We start from the raw sequence: 25,815 nt of genomic DNA, 5'->3' as shown, positions 1-25,815 counted from the left end.
CAGCTATATCATCCAAATATGCTGCACTGAAAGCTTCCAGCCCTTGCAGGACTGTGTTCACCAACCTCTGAAAAGTGGCAGGTGCATTTTTCAAACCAAAAGGCATTACAGTAAACTGGTAATGTCCTCCAATGGTAGAAAATGCAGTCTTAGGTTTAGCATCTTCTGACATTTTGATCTGCCAATACCCTGCAGTCAAATCAAAAGTGCTTAGATACTTGGCAGAAGCCAGTGTATCTATTAGCTCATCTGCCCTGGGTATAGGGTGAGCATCAGTTTTGGTTACCAAGTTGAGACCTCTGTAGTCTACACAAAACCTCATTTCCTTCTTTCCATCTTTAGAATTGGGTTTTGGTACCAGTACCACAGGAGAAGCCCATGGACTGTCAGAGTGCTCAACCACTCCTAGTTCCAACATCTTCTGAACTTCTTGCTTTATGCAGTCCCTGACATGGTCAGGCTGCCTATAGATCTTACTTTTGACAGGTAAACTGTCTCCAGTATCTATAGTGTGCTCACACCAAGAAGTGGTGCCTGGCACAATGGAGAAGAGTTCTGAAAATTGTCCTAGGAGATTTATGCAATTATCTTTCTGCTCAGCAGTAAGACAATCAGCCAAAACTACACCTTCCACAAGAGCATCTTGTTCTGTGGAAGAGAAGAGATCAGGTAGAGGATCACTGTCTTCTTCCTGTCCCTCATCTGTTGCCATGAGCAGGGTGAGATCAGCCCTGTCATAGTAGGGTTTCAGGCGGTTGACATGGAGCACCCTAAGGGGACTCCTGGCAGTGCCTAAGTCAACCAAGTAGGTGACTTCACCCTTCTTTTCAACAATTGTGTGGGGTCCACTCCATTTATCTTGGAGTGCTCTTGGGGCCACAGGCTCCAAGACCCACACTTTCTGCCCTGGTTGGTACTGAACCAAAACAGCCTTCTGATCATGCCATTGCTTCTGGAGCTCTTGGCTGGCCTGAAGGTTTTTACTGGCCTTTTTCATGTACTCAGCCATCCTTGATCTGAGGCCAAGTACATAATCCACAATATCCTGCTTAGGAGCTTTTAAAGGTTGTTCCCAACCCTCCTTTACAAGTGTGAGTGGACCCCTAACAGGGTGTCCAAAAAGAAGTTCAAAGGGGCTGAAGCCCACTCCTTTCTGGGGTACCTCCCTGTAGGCAAAAAGGAGGCATGGTAGAAGGATATCCCATCTCCTGCGGAGTTTTTCAGGGAGTCCCATAATCATGCCTTTGAGAGTTTTATTAAATCTCTCCACCAGTCCATTTGTTTGTGGATGATAGGGTGTTGTGAACTTGTAAGTTACACCACACTCCTTCCACATGGCCTTTAAGTATGCAGACATGAAATTGCTTCCTCTGTCTGATACTACTTCCTTTGGGAAGCCCACCCTGGAAAATATTCCCAGGAGGGCCTTTGCCACTGCAGGAGCTGTAGTGGTCCTTAAAGGAATTGCTTCAGGATATCTTGTGGCATGGTCCACTACCACCAAGATAAACCTATTGCCTGAAGCAGTAGGAGGGTCAAGGGGGCCAACTATGTCAACCCCTACCCTTTCAAAGGGAACCCCAACCACAGGCAGTGGGATAAGGGGTGCCTTTGGAGTGCCACCTGTCTTGCCACTGGCTTGACAGGTTTCACAGGACTTACAAAATTATTTTGTGTCCTCAGACATCCTAGGCAAATGAAACAGTGGTACCAATCTGTCCCAAGTTTTCATTTGACCCAGGTGCCCAGCTAAGGGAATGTCATGTGCCAGTGTTAGGAGGAACTTTCTGTACTCCTGAGGAATCACTAATCTCCTGGCAGCTCCAGGTTTAGGATCCCTATGCTCAGTGTACAAGAGGTTGTCCTCCCAGTAAACTCTGTGTGAGTCACTGACATCCCCATTAGCCTGTTTGACAGCTTGCTGTCTGAGACCCTCTAATGTGGGACAGGTTTGCTGTGCCACACTCAGCTCCTCTCTGGCAGGCCCCCCTTCACCCAAAAGCTCAGCAGTGTCTGCTTCCAGCTCCTCTGGTGTAGGTTCTGCACAGGGAGGGAATTCTTCTTCCTCAGAAGTAGAATCCACTGTAGAGGGAGGGATAGTAGGAAGTGGTTTGCTTCTACTAGCCCTAGCTTTAGGGAGCACTTGGTCCATTGTTCCAGGATCCAAGCTTCCCTGTCCTTTTTGCTTTTTGGCCTGAGCCCTTGTCAAAGCAAAAATATGCCCTGGGATGCCCAGCATTGCTGCATGGGCCTCCAACTCCACATCTGACCAAGCTGATGTCTCCAAATCATTCCCTAATAGACAGTCTACAGGTAAATCTGAAGCTACCACAACTTTCTTTGGACCAGATACCCCCCCCCCAGTTGAGATTTACAACAGCCATGGGGTGGCTTTGTGTTATGTTGTGAGCATCGGTTACTTGGTACTGGTGTCCAAGTATGTGTTGTTCAGGGTGCACCAGTTTCTCAATCACCATTGTGACACTGGCACCTGTGTCCCTGTAGGCCTGGACCTCAACACCATTTATTAGGGTTAGTTGCTTGTACTTCTCCAAGTTATGGGGGCAAGCAACCAAAGTGGCTAAGTCAATAGCCCCTTCAGAGACTAAAGTAGCCTCTGTGGTCTCCCTAATCAGACCAACCCCAACTAAATTACCAAAAGTGAGCCCAGCTACTCCCTTGGAGTGGCTATTAGTAGGTTTGCTCCCACCACCACTGCTATTAGTAGGGACACTAGGTGTAGCAGTAGGGGTTGTAGTGGTAGGAGCTGTGGTGCCTTTCTTTGGACAACTGGGATCTGTTGTCCAATGGCCTTTTATTTTACATAAATAGCACCATGGTTTCTTTTCCTTGTTCTGATTAAAGGAGGATTTGGGCCCACCACCCCCACCAGAGTGTTTTTGTGGGCCTGATGAAGACTCATTTTTAGATTTGTCCCCACCCTTGTCAGAAGACTTACCATCCTTTTTTTTGTTGCCATCTTTGTCACCCCCTGTATGAACTTTTCTGTTCACTCTTGTTCTGACCCATTTGTCTGCCTTCTTTCCCAATTCTTGGGGAGAGGTCAGATCAGAGTCCACCAAGTACTGGTGCAACAAATCAGACACACAATTATTAAGAATATGCTCTCTCAGGATCAAGTTATACAGGCTGTCATAATCTGTAACTTTACTGCCATGTAACCACCCCTCCAAGGCCTTCACTGCCTGGTCAATGAAATCAACCCAGTCTTGTGAAGACTCCTTTTTGGTATCTCTGAACTTTATCCTGTACTGTTCAGTGGTTAAGCCATAACCATCCAGGAGTGCATTCTTAAGAACTTGGAAATTGTTAGCATCATTTTCTTTTACAGTAAGGAGCCTATCCCTACCTTTTCCAGTAAATGATAGCCATAGGATAGCAGCCCACTGCTTTTGAGGGACATCCTGTACAGCACAGGCCCTCTCAAGTGCAGCAAACCACTTGTTAATGTCATCCCCCTCCTTGTAAGGGGGAACTATCTTATGCAGATTCCTGGAATCATGCTCTTTTGCAGGATGACTATGGGGAATACTGCTGCTGCCACCATGGGTATCTAAATCCATTTTCTGTCTTTCCCTCTCTATTTCTAAAGACTGTCTATCCAAATCCAGCTGTTGCTTCTTGAGCTTCAGTCTGGTTTGTTCCACTCTCAATCTATTGAGCTCCCTTTCTAACAATCTGTCATCTGGGTGGGTGGGAGGGACATTTCTAGATACAGAGGTATGATGGGAATGAACAGAAGGAGACCTGTCCCTTACCAAGGGCACCCTAACAGCTTGGCTACCAGCATAATGTGAGAGCACATCATCAGTATGATGTGATTCAACCTCTGTACCAACTATGCTAGACTGTCTAGTAATGGGCAGGCTGAGAAGTTTCTTTCCTGAACCTTTTCCTGGGGGAGTCCCTGGATCAGATTGAGAACCATTAGCTACTTTTTCTACAGATTGGGCACTTATGGCCTTATCCTGTACTCTAAGCATATTAATTAACAGTTCTAAGGAAGGATTCTTCCCTACACTCAAACCTCTCTCTATGCAGAGACTCCTTGCTCCTTTCCAGCTAAGGTGATCATATGCCAGTTTGGACAGTTCAACGTTTTGGCCTGTGCCAGACATTTTTTAGAGAGAGTTAAAGTGATAGCAAAAGATAAAAAAGTTTTCAGAACTTTTTGGAAAGACAGAAAAAAACTTTTTAAACTTTTAAGAACTTTTTGAAAGTTTAGAAGTACTTTTCAGCACTTAGAAAAGAGTGAAAAGAGGAAATGCAAAACTTTTTGGCTATGTGTATATACACTGACCTTCTTTTGTATATTTTTCTCTTATGAAAAGTACAATGACAAGAGTGGTAAGTAGTCTCAAAGCACTTATCCCACCGCTGCACAACCAATGTAGGAGGCTGGACTGGCTTGTAGTGAGTACCAAGGGGTACTTGCACCTTGCACCAGGCCCAGTTATCCCTTATTAGTGTATAGGGTGTCTAGCAGCTTAGGCTGATAGATAATGGTAGCTTAGCAGAGCAGCTTAGGCTGAACTAGGAGACGTGTGAAGCTACTACAGTACCACCTAGTGTCATATGCACAATATCATAAGAAAACACAATACACAGTTATACTAAAAATAAAGGTACTTTATTTTTATGACAATATGCCAAAGTATCTTGGAGTGTACCCTCAGTGAGAGGATAGGAAATATACACAAGATATATATACACAATAGCAAAAATATGCAGTATAGTCTTAGAAAACAGTGCAAACAATGTATAGTTACAATAGGATGCAATAGGGAAACATAGGGATAGGGGCAACACAAACCATATACTCCAGAAGTGGAATGCGAACCACGAATGGACCCCAAACCTATGTGACCTTGTAGAGGGTCGCTGGGACTATTAGAAAATAGTGAGAGTTAGAAAAATAACCCTCCCCAAGACCCTGAAAAGTGAGTGCAAAGTGCACTAAAGTTCCCCTAAGGACAAAATAGTCGTGTTAGAGGGAGAATGCAAGGAAAACACAAATCAGCAATGCAACAACGATGGATTCCTGTCTGAGGGTACCTGTGGAACAAGGGGACCAAGTCCAAAAGTCACAAGCAGCTCGGAGATGGGCAGATGCCCAAGAAATGCCAGCGGTTGGTGCAAAGAAGCTCTTACTAGGCTGAAGAACTGTGAATACTGCAGGAACGACAAGGGCTAGAGACTTCCCCTTTGGAGGATGGATCCCCCACGCCTTGGAGAGTCGTGCAGAAGTGTTTTCCCGCCGGATGGACGCCAACAAGCCTTGCTACACGCAAATCGTGCGTTTGGCGTTTTTGGACGCTGCTGGGGCCCAGGAGGGACCAGGAGGTCGCAAATTGGACCTGCAGAGAGAGGGGACGTCGAGCAAGACAAAGAGTCCTCACTGAAGCAGGTAGCACCCAGGGAAGTGCCAGAAACAGGCACTACGAGGATGCGTGAAACGGTGCTCGCCGAAGTTGCACAAAGGAGTCCCACGTCGCCGGAGACCAACTTAGAAAGTCGTGCAATGCAGGTTAGAGTGCCGTGGACCCAGGCTTGGCTGTGCACGAAGGATTTCCGCCGGAAGTGCACAGGGGCCGGAGTAGCTTGCAAAGTCGCGGTTCCCAGCAATGCAGCCCAGCGAGGTGAGGCAAGGACTTACCTCCACCAAACTTGGGCTGAAGAGTCACTGGACTGTGGGGGTCACTTGGACGGTGTCGCTGGATTCGAGCGACCTCGCTCGTCGTGCTGAGAGGAGACCCAAGGGACCGGTAATGCAGCTTTTTGGTGCCTGCGGTTGCAGGGGGAAGATTCCGTCGACCCACGGGAGATTTCTTCGGAGCTTCTGGTGCAGAGAGGAGGCAGACTACCCCCACAGCATGCACAAGCAGGAAAACAGTCGAGAAGGCGGCAGGATCAGTGTTACAGAGTTGCAGTAGTCGTCTTTGCTACTATGTTGCAGGTTTGCAGGCTTCCAGCGCGGTCAGCGGTCGATTCCTTATCAGAAGGTGAAGAGGGAGATGCAGAGGAACTCGGCTGAGCTCATGCATTCGTTATCTAAAGTTTCCCCAGAGACAGAGACCCTAAATAGCCAGAAAAGAGGGTTTGGCTACCTAGGAGAGAGGAAAGGCTACTAACACCTGAAGGAGCCTATCACAAGGAGTCTCTGACGTCACCTGGTGGCACTGGCCACTCAGAGCAGTCCAGTGTGCCAGCAGCACCTCTGTTTCCAAGATGGCAGAGGTCTGGAGCACACTGGAGGAGCTCTGGACACCTCCCAGGGGAGGTGCAGGTCAGGGGAGTGGTCACTCCCCTTTCCTTTGTCCAGTTTCGCGCCAGAGCAGGGGCTAAGGGGTCCCTGAACCGGTGTAGACTGGCTTATGCAGAATTGGGCACATCTGTGCCCAACAAAGCATTTCCAGAGGCTGGGGGAGGCTACTCCTCCCCTGCCTTCACACCATTTTCCAAAGGGAGAGGGTGTCACACCCTCTCTCAGAGGAAGTTCTTTGTTCTGCCATCCTGGGCCAGGCCTGGCTGGACCCCAGGAGGGCAGCTGCCTGTCTGATGGGTTGGCAGCAGCTGCAGAGAAACCCCAGGAAGGGCAGTCTGGCAGTACCAGGGTCTGTGCTACAGACCACTGGGATCATGGAATTGTACCAACAATGCCGGGATGGCATAGAGGGGGCAATTCCATGATCATAGACATGTTACATGGCCATATTCGGAGTTACCATGGTGAAGCTACATATAGGTAGTGACCTATATGTAGTGCACGCGTGTAATGGTGTCCCCGCACTCACAAAGTTCAGTGAATTGGCTCTGAACAATGTGGGGGCACCTTGGCTAGTGCCAGGGTGCCCTCACACTAAGTAACTTTGCACCTAACCTTTACCAGGTAAAGGTTAGACATATAGGTGACTTATAAGTTACTTAAGTGCAGTGTAAAATGGCTGTGAAATAACGTGGACGTTATTTCACTCAGGCTGCAGTGGCAGGCCTGTGTAAGAATTGTCAGAGCTCCCTATGGGTGGCAAAAGAAATGCTGCAGCCCATAGGGATCTCCTGGAACCCCAATACCCTCGGTACCTCAGTACCATATACTAGGGAATTATAAGGGTGTTCCAGTAAGCCAATGTAAATTGGTAAAAATGGTCACTAGCCTGTCAGTGACAATTTGGAAAGAAATGAGAGAGCATAACCACTGAGGTTCTGATTAGCAGAGCCTCAGTGAGACAGTTAGTCACTACACAGGTAACACATTCAGGCACACTTATGAGCACTGGGGCCCTGGGTTACCAGGGTCCCAGTGACACATACAACTAAAACAACATATATACAGTGAAAAATGGGGGTAACATGCCAGGCAAGATGGTACTTTCCTACACCCTATGAGCGTTATAGTGTTAACAAAGCATACAGCCAGGCATCAACACTCTGTTAGACAGGTTCACAGTCACGCACAGGTAGGTGAGCAGATAGATAAGCAGGCACACAGGCAAAAAGATGGATGGACAGATGAATGGATCAATAGATGGACGTTCCTCTCTGTTAAACATGAGTCAAATGTAGGGATGGGCGTAACCAGTGTAACTCACTGCAGTGTAATTACGCGAAATTACAGCAACATTATGCGAGGTTGTACAGAATTACACAAGACTATTTTCCTGGTGCAAAATACACGCTCAGATCCGAAAGGAACCTGATATACACTTTGCACAAGAAAATCGCTCTAAATGCAACAGAACTGGCACAACAGCCGCTGCTCGCGCTCTTTTCCTCCGCTCTTGGGTAGATGTCTTTCCCCACATTACTCCAAATTCCACAAAGGAGCGTAATTGTGTAATTCACGATTCGACCACGACTAATAAACTTGGCTTAAGTTTTAAAACTTTCCCTCTAGCTGCCCGGTGATCCGTCGGGTGCGGGATGATGAAGCCAAACGCTGATTGGGTGAGCGCGCCTCTCAGTGTCCTTCTCCGTCGCCTCTTTCTTTCAGACCCTTGGGAGCTCAGTCTTACTTTCTATACAAATATTTATTTTTAGACCTTTTTTCTTCGCGGCCTGAATTGCTGCAAAAACTGATATTTGACTAGCAGGATCCCTTTCAACATTGAAAGCTACTCCGCGTCAGTACAGGAGCCTCGGCGCTGCAGGTACAGGAGACACAGACATCCATCCCTCTTGCTGACCGGGTCCCGTGAAACCAAACTGTAGCTCATACTTTTCACATCAGGACCGCCACAAACGTAAAAGCGCAGAAAGGTGAAATAAATAATAACATTGTTAACGCGTTCTTCAAAGACATTTAATTTCACCGTTGAAATTAGGTTCAAGCTCTTAACTCATGTAAATATTAAGAAGTGAGAATAAAAATGCTGCCCAACTGCCGTGACATTGCCACACGCAATGCCGTGACTCGGATTCGAACCGAGGTTGCTGCGGCCACAGCGCAGAGTACTAACCACTATACAATCACGGCGAGCTACTTGGGCTCTGAAAAGACTACCCTGGTGTGGCTCTGATAGGCTGAAAAAAGGTCACAGTGTCCGTGGAGTGGATAGATTTAGCGTTTGTTTAAAACCCATCTTTTCAAGTTAGATCAGGGTCTTTTCTTTGAGTAGCAGATCACAGCAAATATTTACCTCTCTGCTTCCAGTAACAAGACTCCCCATAAACCAAGAAGCCCAGACTTCTTAACAAGATCCACCACTCTGCCCTGCAAGTCTCAAGTGTTCTATGAGTGCTGGGGTCGGGGAAGTGAACACTGCAAAAACTTAATCCACGGCCGACCAAACTCCTCCAGGCCAGGAGGGGCTCGGAACAGGCCCCCACATATTGTTGTTTTTTTCTTTTCTGGGTGTCTCTTCAGACACATTCAGCTGCTTGGTGCATACTGCTTTAGAGTTGCATTGTGTGGAATGAAGTGGCGTAAACTTGACTAGCAAACAATGGAGTGGTGATGATGGAGGGTCATAGAAGGGAGTAGATTGAAGTGCAACGAGTAGAGTGACGTAATGTGTCATAGAATACAGTGGAATATAATGAAGTGGTGTGCCTTGGCATGGCGTTGAATAGCATTGTGAGGAATGGAGTGGCATAGAGCAGAGTGGGGTAGAGAGGAGTGAGGTTGCATAGAATGGCATAGAGTAGCATAGAGTAAAGTAGTGTGGTGTAGAGTGGCATAGTGTGGTGTAGAGTGAAGTGGCATGGAATGGCATAGAGTCAGAGAACAGTGTGTCATGGAGAGGGGTGGCAAAGAATTAGGAGGAGTGGAGTCGGACTGCATGAAGTAGAGTGTTATGGAGTTGAGTAGCATACAGTCGCGTTGCATGGAGTGACACTGTGGTGTAGAGAGGAGCAGAGTAAAAAGTGGCATAGAGTAGAAAGGCCTACAGGAGAGTAGTGTAGAGGGGCACAGCATAGAGTAGTGTGCAGTAGAGTGGCATAGAGTAGAGCACATGTAGTGCCATTGAGTGATATTGTGTGAGATGGAGTGGAGTGGAGTACAGTGAAGTGGCATGGAATGAAGTAGTATAGAGTAGAGTGGGAGAGAGTAAAGTGGAGTGGTATAGAGTGAACTAGAGTAGAGCGCAGTGGGATAGAGTGGAGTGGCATGGAGTGGAATGGAGAGGCACAGAGTAGGGTAGAGTGCAAAAGTGTGGAATGGCATGGAGTTGAGTGGAGTGGCATAGAGTAGAGTGGCATTCTGTGGGGTGGATTAGAGTGGCATGGAGTGGCATACAGTAGAGTGGAATAGAGCTTAGTGGTGGAGAGTACAGTGGCTTAGAGTGGAGTATAGTAGCATGGAGTAGAGTAGCGTAGAGTAGAGAGGGGTGCAACGGAGTAGAGTGGCATAGAGTTGAGTGGTGTACAGTGGCGTAGAGTAGAATGGGATAAAATAAAGTGGCGTACAGTAGACTGGAGTAGAGTAGCATAGAGTGGAGAGGCATAGAGTGGAGAGGAGTAAAGTAGAGTGGAGTTGTATAGAGTAGAGTTCAGTTGAGTATTCTAGAGTGATGTAGAGCAGAGTGGCATAGAGTCACATAAAGTGGCATTCTATGAAGTAGGGTGGCGTAGAGAGGAATGAAGGGAAGTGGCATAGAGTAGAGTGGAGTGGAGTGGAGTAGAGGGGCATAGCAGAGAGTGACAGGGTGGAGTGGCATAGAATGGAGTAGCATAAAGTGGAGTGAAGTGGCGTATAGTGGAGTGGCATAGATTAGAGTGGCATAGAGTGGAGTGATAGAGTGGAACAATGTAGATTAGAGTGGAGTAGAACTGAGTAGAGTGGAGTGGTATAGAGTTGCACAGTGTAGAGTACAGTGGCACTGAGGGGAGTAGAGTATAGTCATGCAGAGGAATACAGTGTGAGAAAGTAACTAAAGTGTCAATAGAGACGGCGTTTAGGGTGAAAAATAAGCTGTATGCTTGTCATGAATGTTGGAAAGCACATTGCACATCCAAGAATGATACGAAAACACTTTTAAAATATAAAAAATAGCGTACTGTAGAAAGACGAAAAGAACACATGTACTTGGTCCATCCTCCATGGAGGAATGAACACAAGAAAGGAAGATTCAGTCTATGGGAGCTAAGCAATCGAAATATTGCAAATGTGAGTGACATAGAAAACAATTAATGGTAAGTAAGCTATGGGCGTGTGGTAAGCCCACTGAATTCTAAACAATATGTCTCACAGCACATTCACTGTGTACGAAGACATAAAAAGGTGTGACTAAGAGAATTCTGAGATTTAGAGCTTGACAGCAATTCACAACCCAACCAAATTGAGCCCTATATAATAATTTACAACAGAGCCAAAGTACACCTTTTATACCCCCAATGGTGGAGGTAAGATATTCAGCAGACACGTGGTCTCCCAGTGCTAAAGGATTTTGGCTAGATATGAAGTGGGCGAAGTGCCCTGAAAACATTATAAAAGTAGGACACGTGCTATAAGCAGACATCACTTCCTTGGCAAGGCAGAAGAAAGGCCTCTTCAGAGGGAAGAAATGAGAGGGCTGAGGAACAGACAGATAGCTCCCCTATGGGCAGAGGTGGCGGGAGCATGGAACACTCCTGACATGACTATGATGACGATGCAGATGGGCCTCTTAACTTGCGGAGTTAGGAGCACGACAAACACACCTCTCCTAGACCTCCCTGGAAGATCATACACTGGGGAGGGTTCCCCTGGGTCCCTTCCCCCCCCCGGCTGGGCCCCATACAGCTGTAGACACACTCACACGATGCGTAGTTAGGTCTCATTTCTGGGCAAGTTGTTTGGCTTGCTTGTTATTTGTTGTAATAAGAGATGATGAGTACCTGACGTGCCAGAGCTGGAAATGGTGGCAACCGACCACCCTGCTCCATGGGCATACAGCGCTGAACCGGAGACCCACAGGAGGCCCACACCACAGATCACAAGCCTGCTTACAGATTTATGCAAGGAACAGCCCTCAGCGTGGTGGTAACATAATATAATAGCAGTAATGGGTAACTGTTCAAAAGTTGTCATGGAAAGGAGATTCATACAGCTCTGCAACCTGTTACAATCCTGTGAATAATATGTACCATCTGAAATACCAATAAATAAAAAAAATAAAAAATCTGCTGCACAACTTAGGGTAAAGCTGGTGTTGTAGTGGTAGATCTGAGGCCCTAGGAGAGCTGGAGACCTCACAGAGCTACAGCAGCTCAGAAGTCCACTTAGGCTTCATCAGGGACCCGTTTTGTGACTTGAAAACCCATTAATGCAACAATAAAGGGGTGAAGTAAATGTCATCAACATTGCATAAACTGGTGTTCTTTGCAGTTTTTTTAATAAATAACAGCGCCTGGAAGCCCTTCTGACTGTGAAGGTTTGTTTAACAAATAGTGTTGTAACAACATAAAAGAGGGGGAACTGTAAGACAGTTGCACAGATAGAAGGACGTATAGAAGGTTAAACAGATCGTCATAAATAAGCCACATGCACCGATGCATCTGTACAGGTTTGTAGACAGAAAGCCAGGTATGTAGCTGTTAGTAAATCATGGATGAGATATAATCAGCGTCACAGAAACCGCTGTAAATCACACGCGCCTGCTTTAGAAAGAACCACCCCACAAAGACCTTGGTAGTCAGCATGTAGGCTTTAAAGTGTTAACATAAACAGAGATGGGCAGAAATAGGCAGTAAGGCAGATACCCAGATTGAAATAGAAAGGTAAATAGAAAGCACATGTAGTAATAGACGTGGACCGATAAGTATATAGAGAAGCAGCTGTTGGTACGAAAATGGGATCACATATGATCAACTTTGTGTGGACTGTCAGGATTTGAAAACGGTTGCTTCATACCAAAAAAAAACATAGCGCCAAGATGTCCTCCTCAATGTCCCTATGAGCGTTATAGTGTTAACAAAGCATACAGCCAGGCATCAACACTCTGTTAGACAGGTTCACAGTCACGCACAGGTAGGTGAGCAGATAGATAAGCAGGCACACAGGCAAAAAGATGGATGGACAGATGAATGGATCAATAGATGGACGGACCTCTCTGTTAAACATGAGTCAAATGTAGGGATCTCCTGGAACCCCAATACCCTCGGTACCTCAGTACCATATACTAGGGAATTATAAGGGTGTTCCAGTAAGCCAATGTAAATTGGTAAAAATGGTCACTAGCCTGTCAGTGACAATTTGGAAAGAAATGAGAGAGCATAACCACTGAGGTTCTGATTAGCAGAGCCTCAGTGAGACAGTTAGTCACTACACAGGTAACACATTCAGGCACACTTATGAGCACTGGGGCCCTGGGTTACCAGGGTCCCAGTGACACATACAACTAAAACAACATATATACAGTGAAAAATGGGGGTAACATGCCAGGCAAGATGGTACTTTCCTACACCCTATGAGCGTTATAGTGTTAACAAAGCATACAGCCAGGCATCAACACTCTGTTAGACAGGTTCACAGTCACGCACAGGTAGGTGAGCAGATAGATAAGCAGGCACACAGGCAAAAAGATGGATGGACAGATGAATGGATCAATAGATGGACGTTCCTCTCTGTTAAACATGAGTCAAATGTAGGGATGGGCGTAACCAGTGTAACTCACTGCAGTGTAATTACGCGAAATTACAGCAACATTATGCGAGGTTGTACAGAATTACACAAGACTATTTTCCTGGTGCAAAATACACGCTCAGATCCGAAAGGAACCTGATATACACTTTGCACAAGAAAATCGCTCTAAATGCAACAGAACTGGCACAACAGCCGCTGCTCGCGCTCTTTTCCTCCGCTCTTGGGTAGATGTCTTTCCCCACATTACTCCAAATTCCACAAAGGAGCGTAATTGTGTAATTCACGATTCGACCACGACTAATAAACTTGGCTTAAGTTTTAAAACTTTCCCTCTAGCTGCCCGGTGATCCGTCGGGTGCGGGATGATGAAGCCAAACGCTGATTGGGTGAGCGCGCCTCTCAGTGTCCTTCTCCGTCGCCTCTTTCTTTCAGACCCTTGGGAGCTCAGTCTTACTTTCTATACAAATATTTATTTTTAGACCTTTTTTCTTCGCGGCCTGAATTGCTGCAAAAACTGATATTTGACTAGCAGGATCCCTTTCAACATTGAAAGCTACTCCGCGTCAGTACAGGAGCCTCGGCGCTGCAGGTACAGGAGACACAGACATCCATCCCTCTTGCTGACCGGGTCCCGTGAAACCAAACTGTAGCTCATACTTTTCACATCAGGACCGCCACAAACGTAAAAGCGCAGAAAGGTGAAATAAATAATAACATTGTTAACGCGTTCTTCAAAGACATTTAATTTCACCGTTGAAATTAGGTTCAAGCTCTTAACTCATGTAAATATTAAGAAGTGAGAATAAAAATGCTGCCCAACTGCCGTGACATTGCCACACGCTATGCCGTGACTCGGATTCGAACCGAGGTTGCTGCGGCCACAGCGCAGAGTACTAACCACTATACAATCACGGCGAGCTACTTGGGCTCTGAAAAGACTACCCTGGTGTGGCTCTGATAGGCTGAAAAAAGGTCACAGTGTCCGTGGAGTGGATAGATTTAGCGTTTGTTTAAAACCCATCTTTTCAAGTTAGATCAGGGTCTTTTCTTTGAGTAGCAGATCACAGCAAATATTTACCTCTCTGCTTCCAGTAACAAGACTCCCCATAAACCAAGAAGCCCAGACTTCTTAACAAGATCCACCACTCTGCCCTGCAAGTCTCAAGTGTTCTATGAGTGCTGGGGTCGGGGAAGTGAACACTGCAAAAACTTAATCCACGGCCGACCAAACTCCTCCAGGCCAGGAGGGGCTCGGAACAGGCCCCCACATATTGTTGTTTTTTTCTTTTCTGGGTGTCTCTTCAGACACATTCAGCTGCTTGGTGCATACTGCTTTAGAGTTGCATTGTGTGGAATGAAGTGGCGTAAACTTGACTAGCAAACAATGGAGTGGTGATGATGGAGGGTCATAGAAGGGAGTAGATTGAAGTGCAACGAGTAGAGTGACGTAATGTGTCATAGAATACAGTGGAATATAATGAAGTGGTGTGCCTTGGCATGGCGTTGAATAGCATTGTGAGGAATGGAGTGGCATAGAGCAGAGTGGGGTAGAGAGGAGTGAGGTTGCATAGAATGGCATAGAGTAGCATAGAGTAAAGTAGTGTGGTGTAGAGTGGCATAGTGTGGTGTAGAGTGAAGTGGCATGGAATGGCATAGAGTCAGAGAACAGTGTGTCATGGAGAGGGGTGGCAAAGAATTAGGAGGAGTGGAGTCGGACTGCATGAAGTAGAGTGTTATGGAGTTGAGTAGCATACAGTCGCGTTGCATGGAGTGACACTGTGGTGTAGAGAGGAGCAGAGTAAAAAGTGGCATAGAGTAGAAAGGCCTACAGGAGAGTAGTGTAGAGGGGCACAGCATAGAGTAGTGTGCAGTAGAGTGGCATAGAGTAGAGCACATGTAGTGCCATTGAGTGATATTGTGTGAGATGGAGTGGAGTGGAGTACAGTGAAGTGGCATGGAATGAAGTAGTATAGAGTAGAGTGGGAGAGAGTAAAGTGGAGTGGTATAGAGTGAACTAGAGTAGAGCGCAGTGGGATAGAGTGGAGTGGCATGGAGTGGAATGGAGAGGCACAGAGTAGGGTAGAGTGCAAAAGTGTGGAATGGCATGGAGTTGAGTGGAGTGGCATAGAGTAGAGTGGCATTCTGTGGGGTGGATTAGAGTGGCATGGAGTGGCATACAGTAGAGTGGAATAGAGCTTAGTGGTGGAGAGTACAGTGGCTTAGAGTGGAGTATAGTAGCATGGAGTAGAGTAGCGTAGAGTACAGAGGGGTGCAACGGAGTAGAGTGGCATAGAGTTGAGTGGTGTACAGTGGCGTAGAGTAGAATGGGATAAAATAAAGTGGCGTACAGTAGACTGGAGTAGAGTAGCATAGAGTGGAGAGGCATAGAGTGGAGAGGAGTAAAGTAGAGTGGAGTTGTATAGAGTAGAGTTCAGTTGAGTATTCTAGAGTGATGTAGAGCAGAGTGGCATAGAGTCACATAAAGTGGCATTCTATGAAGTAGGGTGGCGTAGAGAGGAATGAAGGGAAGTGGCATAGAGTAGAGTGGAGTGGAGTGGAGTAGAGGGGCATAGCAGAGAGTGACAGGGTGGAGTGGCATAGAATGGAGTAGCATAAAGTGGAGTGAAGTGGCGTATAGTGGAGTGGCATAGATTAGAGTGGCATAGAGTGGAGTGATAGAGTGGAACAATGTAGATTAGAGTGGAGTAGAACTGAGTAGAGTGGAGTGGTATAGAGTTGCACAGTGTAGAGTACAGTGGCACTGAGGGGAGTAGAGTATAGTCATGCAGAGGAATACAGTGTGAGAAAGTAACTAAAGTGTCAATAGAGACGGCGTTTAGGGTGAAAAATAAGCTGTATGCTTGTCATGAATGTTGGAAAGCACATTGCACATCCAAGAATGATACGAAAACACTTTTAAAATATAAAAAATAGCGTACTGTAGAAAGACGAAAAGAACACATGTACTTGGTCCATCCTCCATGGAGGAATGAACACAAGAAAGGAAGATTCAGTCTATGGGAGCTAAGCAATCGAAATATTGCAAATGTGAGTGACATAGAAAACAATTAATGGTAAGTAAGCTATGGGCGTGTGGTAAGCCCACTGAATTCTAAACAATATGTCTCACAGCACATTCACTGTGTACGAAGACATAAAAAGGTGTGACTAAGAGAATTCTGAGATTTAGAGCTTGACAGCAATTCACAACCCAACCAAATTGAGCCCTATATAATAATTTACAACAGAGCCAAAGTACACCTTTTATACCCCCAATGGTGGAGGTAAGATATTCAGCAGACACGTGGTCTCCCAGTGCTAAAGGATTTTGGCTAGATATGAAGTGGGCGAAGTGCCCTGAAAACATTATAAAAGTAGGACACGTGCTATAAGCAGACATCACTTCCTTGGCAAGGCAGAAGAAAGGCCTCTTCAGAGGGAAGAAATGAGAGGGCTGAGGAACAGACAGATAGCTCCCCTATGGGCAGAGGTGGCGGGAGCATGGAACACTCCTGACATGACTATGATGACGATGCAGATGGGCCTCTTAACTTGCGGAGTTAGGAGCACGACAAACACACCTCTCCTAGACCTCCCTGGAAGATCATACACTGGGGAGGGTTCCCCTGGGTCCCTTCCCCCCCCCGGCTGGGCCCCATACAGCTGTAGACACACTCACACGATGCGTAGTTAGGTCTCATTTCTGGGCAAGTTGTTTGGCTTGCTTGTTATTTGTTGTAATAAGAGATGATGAGTACCTGACGTGCCAGAGCTGGAAATGGTGGCAACCGACCACCCTGCTCCATGGGCATACAGCGCTGAACCGGAGACCCACAGGAGGCCCACACCACAGATCACAAGCCTGCTTACAGATTTATGCAAGGAACAGCCCTCAGCGTGGTGGTAACATAATATAATAGCAGTAATGGGTAACTGTTCAAAAGTTGTCATGGAAAGGAGATTCATACAGCTCTGCAACCTGTTACAATCCTGTGAATAATATGTACCATCTGAAATACCAATAAATAAAAAAAATAAAAAATCTGCTGCACAACTTAGGGTAAAGCTGGTGTTGTAGTGGTAGATCTGAGGCCCTAGGAGAGCTGGAGACCTCACAGAGCTACAGCAGCTCAGAAGTCCACTTAGGCTTCATCAGGGACCCGTTTTGTGACTTGAAAACCCATTAATGCAACAATAAAGGGGTGAAGTAAATGTCATCAACATTGCATAAACTGGTGTTCTTTGCAGTTTTTTTAATAAATAACAGCGCCTGGAAGCCCTTCTGACTGTGAAGGTTTGTTTAACAAATAGTGTTGTAACAACATAAAAGAGGGGGAACTGTAAGACAGTTGCACAGATAGAAGGACGTATAGAAGGTTAAACAGATCGTCATAAATAAGCCACATGCACCGATGCATCTGTACAGGTTTGTAGACAGAAAGGCAGGTATGTAGCTGTTAGTAAATCATGGATGAGATATAATCAGCGTCACAGAAACCGCTGTAAATCACACGCGCCTGCTTTAGAAAGAACCACCCCACAAAGACCTTGGTAGTCAGCATGTAGGCTTTAAAGTGTTAACATAAACAGAGATGGGCAGAAATAGGCAGTAAGGCAGATACCCAGATTGAAATAGAAAGGTAAATAGAAAGCACATGTAGTAATAGACGTGGACCGATAAGTATATAGAGAAGCAGCTGTTGGTACGAAAATGGGATCACATATGATCAACTTTGTGTGGACTGTCAGGATTTGAAAACGGTTGCTTCATACCAAAAAAAAACATAGCGCCAAGATGTCCTCCTCAATGTCCCTATGAGCGTTATAGTGTTAACAAAGCATACAGCCAGGCATCAACACTCTGTTAGACAGGTTCACAGTCACGCACAGGTAGGTGAGCAGATAGATAAGCAGGCACGCAGGCAAAAAGATGGATGGACAGATGAATGGATCAATAGATGGACGGACCTCTCTGTTAAACATGAGTCAAATGTAGGGATGGGCGTAACCAGTGTAACTCACTGCAGTGTAATTACGCGAAATTACAGCAACATTATGCGAGGTTGTACAGAATTACACAAGGCTATTTTCCTGGTGCAAAATACACGCTCAGATCCGAAAGGAACCTGATATACACTTTGCACAAGAAAATCGCTCTAAATGCAACAGAACTGGCACAACAGCCGCTGCTCGCGCTCTTTTCCTCCGCTCTTGGGTAGATGTCTTTCTCCACATTACTCCAAATTCCACAAAGGAGCGTAATTGTGTAATTCATGATTCGACCACGACTAATAAACTTGGCTTAAGTTTTAAAACTTTCCCTCTAGCTGCCCGGTGATCCGTCGGGTGCGGGATGATGAAGCCAAACGCTGATTGGGTGAGCGCGCCTCTCTGTGTCCTTCTCCGTCGCCTCTTTCTTTCAGACCCTTGGGAGCTCAGTCTTACTTTCTATACAAATATTTATTTTTAGACCTTTTTTCTTCGCGGCCTGAATTGCTGCAAAAACTGATATTTGACTAGCAGGATCCCTTTCAACATTGAAAGCTACTCCGCGTCAGTACAGGAGCCTCGGCGCTGCAGGTACAGGAGACACAGACATCCATCCCTCTTGCTGACCGGGTCCCGTGAAACCAAACTGTAGCTCATACTTTTCACATCAGGACCGCCACAAACGTAAAAGCGCAGAAAGGTGAAATAAATAATAACATTGTTAACGCGTTCTTCAAAGACATTTAATTTCACCGTTGAAATTAGGTTCAAGCTCTTAACTCATGTAAATATTAAGAAGTGAGAATAAAAATGCTGCCCAACTGCCGTGACATTGCCACACGCAATGCCGTGACTCGGATTCGAACCGAGGTTGCTGCGGCCACAACGCAGAGTACTAACCACTATACAATCACGGCGAGCTACTTGGGCTCTGAAAACACTACCCTGGTGTGGCTCTGATAGGCTGAAAAAAGGTCACAGTGTCCGTGGAGTGGATAGATTTAGCGTTTGTTTAAAACCCATCTTTTCAAGTTAGATCAGGGTCTTTTCTTTGAGTAGCAGATCACAGCAAATATTTACCTCTCTGCTTCCAGTGACAAGATTCCCCATAAACCAAGAAGCCCAGAATTCTTAACAAGATCCACCACTCTGCCTTGCAAGTCTCAAGCGTTCTATGAGTGCTGGGGTCGGGGAAGTGAACACTGCACAAACTTAATCCACGGCCGACCAAACTCCTCCAGGCCAGGAGGGGCTCGGAACAGGCCCCCACATATTGTTGTTTTTTTCTTTTCTGGATGTCTCTTCATACACATTCAGCTGCTTGGTGCATACTGCTTTAGAGTTGCATTGTGTGGAATGAACTGGCGTAAACTTGACTAGCAAACAATGGAGTGGTGATGAATGGAGGGTCATAGAAGGGAGTAGATTGAAGTGCAAAGAGTAGAGTGACGTAATGTGTCATAGAATACAGTGGAATATAATGAAGTGGTGTGCCTTGGCATGGCGTTGAATAGCATTGTGAGGAATGGAGTGGCGTAGAGCAGAGTGGGGTAGAGAGGAGTGAGGTTGCATAGAATGGCATAGAGTAGCATAGAGTAAAGTAGTGTGGTGTAGAGTGGCATAGTGTGGTGTAGAGTGAAGTGGCATGGAATGGCATAGAGTCAGAGAACAGTATGTCATGGAGAGGGGTGGCAAAGAATTAGGAGGAGTGGAGTCGGACTGCATGAAGTAGAGTGTTGTGGATTTGAGTAGCATACAGTCGCGTTGCATGGAGTGACACTGTGGTGTAGAGAGGAGCAGAGAAAAAAGTGGCATAGAGTAGAAAGGCCTACAGGAGAGTAGTGTAGAGTGGCACAGCATAGAGTAGTGTGCAGTAGAGTGGCATAGAGTGGAGCGCATGTAGTGCCATTGAGTGATATTGTGTGAGATGGAGTGGAGTGGAGTACAGTGAAGTGGCATGGAATGAAGTAGTATAGAGTAGAGTGGGAGAGAGTAAAGTGGAGTGGCATAGAGTGAACTAGAGTAGAGCGTAGTGGGATAGAGTGGAGTGGCATGGAGTGGAATGGAGAGGCACAGAGTAGGGTAGAGTGCAAAAGTGTGGAATGGCATGGAGTTCAGTGGAGTGGCATAGAGTAGAGTGGCATTCTGTGGGGTGGATTAGAGTGGCATGGAGTGGCATACAGTAGAGTGGAATAGAGCTTAGTGGTGGAGAGTACAGTGGCTTAGAGTGGAGTATAGTAGCATGGAGTAGAGTAGCGTACAGTAGAGAGGGGTGCAACGGAGTAGAGTGGCATAGAGTTGAGTGGTGTACAGTGGCGTAGAGTAGAATGGGATAAAATAAAGTGGCGTACAGTAGACTGGAGTAGAGTAGCATAGAGTGGAGAGGCATAGAGTGGAGAGGAGTAAAGTAGAGTGGAGTTGTATAGAGTAGAGTTCAGTTGAGTATTCTAGAGTGATGTAGAGCAGAGTGGCATAGAGTCACATAAAGTGGCATTCTATGAAGCAGGGTGGCGTAGAGAGGAATGAAGGGAAGTGGCATAGAGTAGAGTTGAGTGGAGTGGAGTAGAGGGGCATAGCAGAGAGTGACAAGGTGGAGTGGCATAGAATGGAGTAGCATAAAGTGCAGTGAAGTGGCGTATAGTGGAGTGGCATAGATTAGAGTGGCATAGAGTGGAGTGATAGAGTGGAACAATGTAGATTAGAGTGGAGTAGAACTGAGTAGAGTGGAGTGATATAGAGCTGCACAGTGTAGAGTACAGTGGCACTGAGGGGAGTAGAGTATAGTCATGCAGAGGAATACAGTGTGAGAAAGTAACTAAGTGTCAATAGAGACGGCGTTTAGGGTAAAACATAAGCTGTATGCTTGTCATGAATGTTGGAAAGCACATTGCACATCCAAGAATGATACGAAAACACTTTTAAAATATAAAAAATAGCGTACTGTAGAAAGATGAAAAGAACACATGTACTTGGTCCATCCTCCATGGAGGAATGAACACAAGAAAGGAAGATTCAGTCTATGGGAGCTAAGCAATCGAAATATTGCAAATGTGAGTGACATAGAAAACAATTAATGGTAAGTAAGCTATGGGCGTGTGGTAAGCCCACTGAATTCTAAACAATATGTCTCACAGCACATTCACTGTGTATGCAAGACATAAAAAGGTGTGACAAAGAGAATTCTGAGATTTAGAGCTTGACAGCAATTCACAACCCAACCAAACTGAGCCCTATATAATAATTTACAACAGAGCCAAAGTACACCTTTTACACCCCCAATGGTGGAGGTAAGATATTCAGCAGACACGTGGTCTCCCAGTGCTAAAGGATTTTGGCTAGATATGAAGTGGGCGAAGTGCCCTGAAAACATTATAAAAGTAGGACACGTGCTATAAGCAGACATCACTTCCTTGGCAAGGCAGAAGAAAGGGCACTTCAGAGGGAAGAAATGAGAGGGCTGAGGAACAGACAGATAGCTCCCCTATGGGCAGAGGTGGTGGGAGCATGGAACACTCCTGACATGACTATGATGACGATGCAGATGGGCCTCTTAACTTGCGGAGTTAGGAGCACGACAAACACACCTCTCCTAGACCTCCCTGGAAGATCATACACTGGAGAGGGTTCCCCTGGGTCCCTTCCCCCCCCGGCTGGGCCCCATACAGCTGTAGACACACTCACACGATGCGTAGTTAGGTCTCATTTCTGGGCAAGTTGTTTGGCTTGCTTGTTATTTGTTGTAATAAGAGATGATGAGTACCTGACGTGCCAGAGCTGGAAATGGTGGCAACCGACCACCCTGCTCCATGGGCATACAGCGCTGAACCGGAGACCCACAGGAGGCCCACACCACAGATCACAAGCCTGCTTACAGATTTATGCAAGGAACAGCCCTCAGCGTGTTGGTAACATAATATAATAGCAGTAATGGGTAACTGTTCAAAAGTTGTCATGGAAAGGAGATTCATACAGCTCTGCAACCTGTTACAATCCTGTGAATAATATGTACCATCTGAAATACCAATAAATAAAAAAAATAAAAAATCTGCTGCACAACTTAGGGTAAAGCTGGTGTTGTAGTGGTAGATCTGAGGCCCTCAGAGAGCTGGAGACCTCACAGAGCTACAGCAGCTCAGAAGTCCACTTAGGCTTCATCAGGGACCCGTTTTGTGACTTGAAAACCCATTAATGCAACAATAAAGGGGTGAAGTAAATGTCATCAACATTGCATAAACTGGTGTTCTTTGCAGTTTTTTTAATAAATAACAGCGCCTGGAAGCCCTTCTGACTGTGAAGGTTTGTTTAACAAATAGTGTTGTAACAACATAAAAGAGGGGGAACTGTAAGACAGTTGCACAGATAGAAGGACGTATAGAAGGTTAAACAGATCGTCATAAATAAGCCACATGCACCGATGCATCTGTACAGGTTTGTAGACAGAAAGGCAGGTATGTAGCTGTTAGTAAATCATGGATGAGATATAATCAGCGTCACAGAAACCGCTGTAAATCACACGCGCCTGCTTTAGAAAGAACCACCCCACAAAGACCTTGGTAGTCAGCATGTAGGCTTTAAAGTGTTAACATAAACAGAGATGGGCAGAAATAGGCAGTAAGGCAGATACCCAGATTGAAATAGAAAGGTAAATAGAAAGCACATGTAGTAATAGACGTGGACCGATAAGTATATAGAGAAGCAGCTGTTGGTACGAAAATGGGATCACATATGATCAACTTTGTGTGGACTGTCAGGATTTGAAAACGGTTGCTTCATACCAAAAAAAAACATAGCGCCAAGATGTCCTCCTCAATGTCCCTATGAGCGTTATAGTGTTAACAAAGCATACAGCCAGGCATCAACACTCTGTTAGACAGGTTCACAGTCACGCACAGGTAGGTGAGCAGATAGATAAGCAGGCACACAGGCAAAAAGATGGATGGACAGATGAATGGATCAATAGATGGACGGACCTCTCTGTTAAACATGAGTCAAATGTAGGGATGGGCGTAACCAGTGTAACTCACTGCAGTGTAATTACGCGAGATTACAGCAACATTATGCGAGGTTGTACAGAATTACACAAGGCTATTTTCCTGGTGCAAAATACACGCTCAGATCCGAAAGGAACCTGATATACACTTTGCACAAGAAAATCGCTCTAAATGCAACAGAACTGGCACAACATCAGCAGCTCGCGCTCTTTTCCTCCGCTCTTGGGTAGATGTCTTTCCCCACATTACTCCAAATTCCACAAAGGAGCGTAATTGTGTAATTCACGATTCGACCACGACTAATAAACTTGGCTTAAGTTTTAAAACGTTCCCTCTAGCTGCCCGGTGATCCGTCGGGTGCGGGATGATGAAGCCAAACGCTGATTGGGTGAGCGCGCCTATCAGTGTCCTTCTCCGTCGCCTCTTTCTTTCAGACCCTTGGGAGCTCAGTCTTACTTTCTATAAAAATATTTATTTTTAGACCTTTTTTCTTCGCGGCCTGAATTGCTGCAAAAACTGATATTTGACTAGCAGGATCCCTTTCAACATTGAAAGCTACTCCGCGTCAGGACAGGAGCCTCGGCGCTGCAGGTACAGGAGACACAGACATCCATCCCTCTTGCTGACCGGGTCCCGTGAAACCAAACTGTAGCTCATACTTTTCACATCAGGACCGCCACAAACGTAAAAGCGCAGAAAGGTGAAATAACTAATAACATTGTTAACGCGTTCTTCAAAGACATTTAATTTCACCGTTGAAATTAGGTTCAAGCTCTTAACTCATGTAAATATTAAGAAGTGAGAATAAAAATGCTGCCCAACTGCCATGACATTGCCACCCGCAAAGCCGTGACTCGGATTCGAACCGAGGTTGCTGCGGCCACAACGCAGAGTATTAACCACTATACGATCACGGCGAGCTACTTGGGATCTGAAACAACTACCCTGGTGTGGCTCTGATAGGCTGAAAAAAGGTCACAGTGTCCATGGAGTGGATAGATTTAGCGTTTGTTTAAAACCCATCTTTTCAAATTAGATCAGGGTCTTTTCTTTGAGTAGCAGATCACAGCAAATATTTACCTCTCTGCTTCCAGTGACAAGACTCCCCATAAACCAAGAAGCCCAGACTTCTTAACAAGATCCACCACTCTGCCCTGCAAGTCTCAAGTGTTCTATGAGTGCTGGGGTCGGGGAAGTGAACACTGCAAAAACTTAATCCACGGCCGACCAAACTCCTCCAGGCCAGGAGGGGCTCGGAACAGGCCCCCACATATTGTTGTTTTTTTCTTTTCTGGGTGTCTCTTCAGACACATTCAGCTGCTTGGTGCATACTGCTTTAGAGTTGCATTGTGTGGAATGAAGTGGCGTAAACTTGACTAGCAAACAATGGAGTGGTGATGAATGGAGGGTCATAGAAGGGAGTAGATTGAAGTGCAAAGAGTAGAGTGACGTAATGTGTCATAGAATACAGTGGAATATAATGAAGTGGTGTGCCTTGGCATGGCGTTGAATAGCATTGTGAGGAATGGAGTGGCATAGAGCAGAGTGGGGTAGAGACGAGTAAGGTTGCATAGAATGGCATAGAGTAGCATAGAGTAAAGTAGTGTGGCGTAGAGTGGCATAGTGTGGTGTAGAGTGAAGTGGCATGGAATGGCATAGAGTCAGAGAACAGTGTGTCATGGAGAGGGGTGGCAAAGAATTAGGAGGAGTGGATTCGGACTGCATGAGGTAGAGTGTTGTGGAGTTGAGTAGCATACAGTCGCGTTGCATGGAGTGACACTGTGGTGTAGAGAGGAGCAGAGAAAAAAGTGGCATAGAGTAGAAAGGCCTCCAGGAGAGTAGTGTAGAGTGGCACAGCATAGAGTAGTGTGCAGTAGAGTGGCATAGAGTAGAGCGCATGTAGTGCCATTGAGTGATATTGTGTGAGATGGAGTGGAGTGGAGTACAGTGAAGTGGCATGGAATGAAGTAGTATAGAGTAGAGTGGGAGAGAGTAAAGTGGAGTGGCATAGAGTGAACTAGAGTAGAGCGTAGTGGGATAGAGTGGAGTGGCATGGAGTGGAATGGAGAGGCACAGAGTAGGGTAGAGTGCAAAAGTGTGGAATGGCATGGAGTTGAGTGGAGTGGCATAGAGTAGAGTGGCATTCTGTGGGGTGGATTAGAGTGGCATGGAGTGGCATACAGTAGAGTGGAATAGAGCTTAGTGGTGGAGAGTACAGTGGCTTAGAGTGGAGTATAGTAGCATGGAGTAGAGTAGCGTAGAGTAGAGAGGGGTGCAACGGAGTAGAGTGGCATAGAGTTGAGTGGTGTACAGTGGCGTAGAGTAGAATGGGATAAAATAAAGTGGCGTACAGTAGACTGGAGTAGAGTAGCATAGAGTGGAGAGGCATAGAGTGGAGAGGAGTAAAGTAGAGTGGAATTGTATAGAGTAGAGTTCAGTTGAATATTCTAGAGTGATGTAGAGCAGAGTGGCATAGAGTCACATAAAGTGGCATTCTATGAAGTAGGGTGGCGTAGAGAGGAATGAAGGGAAGTGGCATAGAGTAGAGTGGAGTGGAGTAGAGGGGCATAGCAGAGAGTGACAGGATGGAGTGGCATAGAATGGAGTAGCATAAAGTGGAGTGAAGTGGCGTATAGTGGAGTGGCATAGATTAGAGTGGCATAGAGTGGAGTGATAGAGTGGAACAATGTAGATTAGAGTGGAGTAGAACTGAGTAGAGTGGAGTGGTATAGAGTTGCACAGTGTAGAGTA

The 25,815-nt window shown here is 46.0% G+C and overlaps 4 non-coding genes across 4 annotated transcripts; all 4 read right to left on the bottom strand.

Annotated features, from left to right (window-relative positions):
- Nucleotides 1–8,422: 8,422 nt before the first annotated feature.
- Nucleotides 8,423–8,494, bottom strand: TRNAH-GUG (transfer RNA histidin (anticodon GUG)). Its single transcript has one exon. It is a non-coding gene; the product is annotated as a tRNA-His (tRNA).
- Nucleotides 8,495–13,927: 5,433 nt separating this feature from the next.
- TRNAH-GUG (transfer RNA histidin (anticodon GUG)) lies at nt 13,928–13,999 on the bottom strand. The gene has a single exon. It is a non-coding gene; the product is annotated as a tRNA-His (tRNA).
- Nucleotides 14,000–18,918: 4,919 nt separating this feature from the next.
- Nucleotides 18,919–18,990, bottom strand: TRNAH-GUG (transfer RNA histidin (anticodon GUG)). The gene has a single exon. It is a non-coding gene; the product is annotated as a tRNA-His (tRNA).
- Nucleotides 18,991–23,909: 4,919 nt separating this feature from the next.
- Nucleotides 23,910–23,981, bottom strand: TRNAH-GUG (transfer RNA histidin (anticodon GUG)). The gene has a single exon. It is a non-coding gene; the product is annotated as a tRNA-His (tRNA).
- Nucleotides 23,982–25,815: the final 1,834 nt, after the last annotated feature.

Source organism: Pleurodeles waltl, chromosome 12 (genome assembly GCF_031143425.1).
Source record: "Pleurodeles waltl isolate 20211129_DDA chromosome 12, aPleWal1.hap1.20221129, whole genome shotgun sequence".
NCBI lineage: Eukaryota > Metazoa > Chordata > Amphibia > Caudata > Salamandridae > Pleurodeles > Pleurodeles waltl.
Note: the sequence above shows the minus strand (reverse complement) of the source record. Positions and strands in the feature narration are given on the sequence as shown.